The sequence below is a fragment of the Suricata suricatta genome, chromosome 3, assembly GCF_006229205.1.
Source record: "Suricata suricatta isolate VVHF042 chromosome 3, meerkat_22Aug2017_6uvM2_HiC, whole genome shotgun sequence".
NCBI classification, from domain to species: Eukaryota; Metazoa; Chordata; class Mammalia; order Carnivora; family Herpestidae; genus Suricata; species Suricata suricatta.
In genome coordinates this window covers 157,024,884-157,029,893 of record NC_043702.1, presented here as the reverse complement: position 1 = coordinate 157,029,893, position 5,010 = coordinate 157,024,884, and the positions used below count along the sequence as shown (strand labels likewise).

At 35.3% G+C, this 5,010-nt stretch overlaps 1 pseudogene; it reads right to left on the bottom strand.

Annotated features, from left to right (window-relative positions):
- Positions 1–338: 338 nt before the first annotated feature.
- Positions 339–613, bottom strand: LOC115286810 (annotated as a pseudogene).
- Positions 614–5,010: the final 4,397 nt, after the last annotated feature.

Here is a 5,010-nt window from a genome sequence, read left to right as displayed (position 1 = left end):
TATTTAGAAACAGAACTTTTCATTTAAATTTTTTAATGTTTATTTTTTTTTGAAAGAGAGAGAGCACAAGTGGGGAAAAGGCAGGGAGAGAGTGAGACAGACTCTGAAGCAGGCCCCAGGCTCCGAGCTGTCACCACAGAACGCAACAAGGGGCTCAAACCCACAAACTGTGAGATCATGACCTGAGCCAAAGTCAGATGCTTAATGGACTGAGCCACCCAGACACTCCAGAATTTTCCACTTAAAATGAGCATTTGTGCTTCCTTGATCTGTAAGAGACTAGGGAGGAAAAAGGAATTGTTTTATTGAATCCATTATTTGACTTAGCATCATTTTTTTAAAATAATGAGTGTGTTTTTATTTCTCTCCCAATTTTTAAAATGTGAACATTCTGTGTTTCAATCACAGCCTTTACTTCCAGGTGACTTCTTCATTGGGTCTCAGTTCCCTTTTAAACAACAAACTCCTGTTCCAGAAGGCAGTTAGCTTTTCATCATTCTTTTTGTCTAGATAACATCTAAAGACAACCCCCACTGGCACAAGTATATGTACCCAGTGGTCACGAACAATTTGAATCACGTTCATCATGAGCTGCGGCCTCAGTGCCAAAATCGACCCCACGACCAACGGCAACGGCGAGCCCAGCTTCACTTAGCATCATTAATTGAACTGTTCTATTTTTGTCATGAACACTTTAATTTTTCTTTTAACTACAGATTTTAAAAACAAAGATTATTTTAACTGGAAATGGGGAAAACTGAACTAAGCTAATGATGTATGAGACATATGCATCGCCAGGTCAGTAATACGAAGACTCGACACATTGTCCTTTGAAAGCTCCCATTTTCTGGAGTTAAGTCAGAGAAAACAACTGTAACATTATATCCCTTACTATCTCTAACAATTTTCAGAAATACTACAATTTAATCCATTTAATATGTAATATGACTGTATGAATTTTGAAGATGTTTTTATTGAAATCTGTGGCAATTTATAATCTCATCAATTTTCCTGATGAAAGCAACTATATAGATATTAAATTGCATATTTACTCTCATTGCTAATTTAATTGTGACTGTTAAAATTCAGCAAGTTAGCGACTACTACTACTAGGAGCGCGGTATGTCACTAATGCTTGCTTTATGGTTATACTCTAACGTCCTCTGCCTTTCTGAAATACTGAGGTCAGTTTTATGCTACCGATCAGATTGTATAGAAGTGGTTGCAGTTCTGTCAGTGCATCTCATTAGCTGTATAATCTCACAAAACATAATGATGCTTTCCATATATACTTCCCTACCTGTGAGATAATCATGGTCAAATGACAAAACGAAAGCAATTTAGTAACATATTTGATATTCTTTATTCAAGGGAAAACAATTCATGGGATGGGGGAGGACAGTCTTGCAAGCAGTGAAACACTCTTCCCTAGGGATTTTGGGCAAGAGAGAGTTATAGAGAATGTTATAAAGACAATGCAGAAAGAGGGCATGAATGACTAGGAAGTTTGGGTTTTCCTTAATAAAGCTGGCAGGTCCTATTTGCTAGGGTAAAGTAATCAGCTAGGGCTGAAGTGAAGAACTGTCATTGGTGTGAGGTTTCCTTGACACTGAAGTGTTTCCCTTAAGTGCAGGCTGATTTAGTTTTAGATTTGTGACATGAGTCACTAGGGTGGCCTCAATTTTGTAGGTAGCAATATACAAATTAACTTTATCAACTAAAGACCTGGAGTACACTTAAATGAGGCTATGATCAGGAACCTCTCCTTAACTCTTAAAGAGGCTATTGCTAAAGAAATAGTTGCCCTACATATATTCCTAGACTGTCTGTCCAAAGTTATTCTTGATACTAGGATAGCTCTTGATTATCTTTTAAAATTTTTTAATGTTTATTTATTTTTAAGACAGAGAGAAACAGAGCATGAGTGTGGGAGGGGCAGAGAGAGAGGGAGACACAGAATCTGAAGCAGGCTCCAGGCTCTGAGCTCTCAGCACAGAACCTGCCGTGGGGCTCAAACCCACAAACTGCGAGATCATGACCTGAGCTGAAGTCAGATGCCCAACTGACTGAGCCACCCAGGTGCCCCTGATTTATCTTTCATATGAGTAGGGAAGTGTCTGTGCTATGGCCTAGACTACTCGCTACCCTTGACTTAACAAGTTATATTAGATCATTGAACAAGCCCCTAGGCTTAATTAAGAAAGTGACTTCTTCCAAGAGATCTTTCTTTGATCTATTCGATCTAAGTTGGTTTGGGTCTATGACTGTATTCCCCAAATCCATGGACTATTTTCCCTTGCGTAAAGAACATTAAAGTCATTACTCAATTGTTTTAGTTTTCATTCGATGGCATAATAGCATCAGCTTCAGACATTTTAAGACTAGAATTACTTAATTATAAAGCACTAGTGCTCTTCCTGGCAAAATTTAGCTATTGATGCTAGAGAATTTACATCATTTATGTATCATATTTATGTTAGATATTATAAAGCTCCATATATAGATATTTATTTCAATATCTTCCATCTTTGTACTTATATTGGTAGTATTTTTTAATATATATGTGTAAATATAAATTTACATTAATATCTTCTATATATAAATCATTTTTTAAAAAATGTTTATTTATTTATTTTGAGAGAGCAAGAGACAACTAGCAGTGGGGGGCAGAGAGAGGGGGAAAGAGAGAATCCCAAGCAGGTTCTGTGCTGTCGTTGGGGTAGCTCCTTGTAGGGCTGTCATGAACTGTGAGACCATGACCTGAGTCAGTCTTAACCCTTATATATCAGTTACCTTGCCAGTAAAGTCTTTGCTCATAGTTCAGAATTTCTTTATTTAGACAGTGTTAAGGATGACTTTTCTGTTGTAGCTATGAAAAAGACGTTTTTCCAAAAAATATATGTGCTTATTTTTCTAAAGAGACTGATTATACGGTTTTTAAAGAAATAATTGTGACACAGTTGCCAAAAAGATGCCAGTTAGTATGTGGGAATCTTAATCCCATTTACTTGCTATGAATTTGATACTTCTAGTTAATACTTAGGTTTTACTTGGCTCTTGGCAACTTTTGATCATGAAACCAGAAACCGGTCAAAGCTACATGTCACAAGTCAAAGTACACTTCCCTTGGAGATGGGAATGGGACTTCTCCATGAATTTTGCCTAAACATTTTTAAACTATCATTAGATAGACTTAAAAATGTGTCATATTTAGTACTTTAACTGTGAACTCTACTTATTTCTAATCTGGAGATATTTTCTAGAGTTACTAACTTGACAACACTTAGTTGGTCTACTTTACATGATTGCATTGGTTTAGAGATAGCCAATTAGTAGGGCTGCAGGGGTTGGAAGGTCTCATTTGGTCAGTTAAATGCCCAATTCTTGATTTCAGCTCAGGTCATGATCTCATAATTGTGACATGGAGCCCCATGTCGAGCTCAGAACCTGCCTGAGATTCTCTCTCTCCCTGTCTTTCTGCCCTTCCTCTGCACAGGCTTGCTCGCTCTCTCTCTCTCTCAAAAAACAAAACAAAACAAAACAAAAAAAACCTAGACATACTCAATTAGCATTTTGCTCTAAATGTTCCATAAATCAAATTTTCATGTTTTTGCCCTCATTCAGCTTATCTTCAGAGATAGCATTATATGAGGAAAAACACATAAATCTGTAAAATACACTTCCATTTTTAGGACTCACAAGAAGTTTTGGAATAAAGTGTCATGGGCAAGCTACTTAATATTATCTTGTATAATCAACTACATTCAAAGCAATTTCAATCCTAAATCTGACTTATCTGACTTTACTCTGTGATGAAACTATGTTTAATTTCAAAAAAAGAAAAAAAACCTACAAAACATAAAATTAAAAATCTTACTATGGATAATCCAGTGACCATTTTTAAATCTACCAGAAGTAGTTATTTTGTGGACTCAATATAAAGTTTTGATTTTTTTTCATTTTTGGTTTATAAATAAATTTTTATTCTTATGTGTTTTATTATCTGTTTGATATGGCTTCTTAATATCTGTGTGACATAATATTGTCAAAAGAACAATTGATAATATCTTGAATATTCTAAACAATTAAAGTTATATAAAATTTTCAACAAAAATGTAAACACTAGGCAGACACAAAAATGTTAAGTATAAAGAACGTAAAAGAAATGTTAAAATGCTTATAATAATAAGGGTGAAAATTATGTCATCAAATACATCGTATCTCATAGTTGACCAAAAATTAATTTTTTTAATGTTTATTCACTTTTGAGAGACAAGGGATGAGTGGGGGGAGGGGCAGAGAGAAGGAGACACAGACTCTGAAGCGGGTTCCAGCTCTGAGCTGTCAGCACAGAACCTGACATGGGGTTTGAATCCTTGAACCATGTGATCATGACCTGAGTCGAAGTCTAATGCTAACCAACTAAGCCATCCAAGCCCCTAATTTTTAAACTATTTTGAATATACTGGTAAATATACTAATATGTAGTCCAAGAGAATAGGTATATATACAATTAACAACAGAAACTTGCTTTATTTAAAAATTTTTAGTTTAGAAGACTTTATTTCCATGTGTTTGAAAAATGTTGCCATATTGTTAACAAAATTTTACAAGCATAGTATTAATATAAAACACCACAATGGTAGCCTCTTTTGTAGTTCCTAAGTTTGAGTAGTATATAATAAACTTTCCAAATTTTTCTCAGTATGTGAGTGTATAATACACAATTCTCAAGATACCAAGTCAAATTTTCTTCAGTGTAATGAGTATTCTCATAGAATTAGATGATATTTATGCAAATCTGTCCATCTTTAATTTATAATAGAAGATGGCACATAAAGCTTAGATTTTTTATATTTTATTTATTTTTTAATGTTTTATTTATTTTTGATACAGAGAGAGACAGAGCATGAGAGGGGAAGGGGCAGAGAGAGAAGGAGACAGAACCGGAAGCAGTCTCCAGGCTCTGAGCTAGCTTTCAGCACAGAGCCCGACGCGGGGCTCGAACCC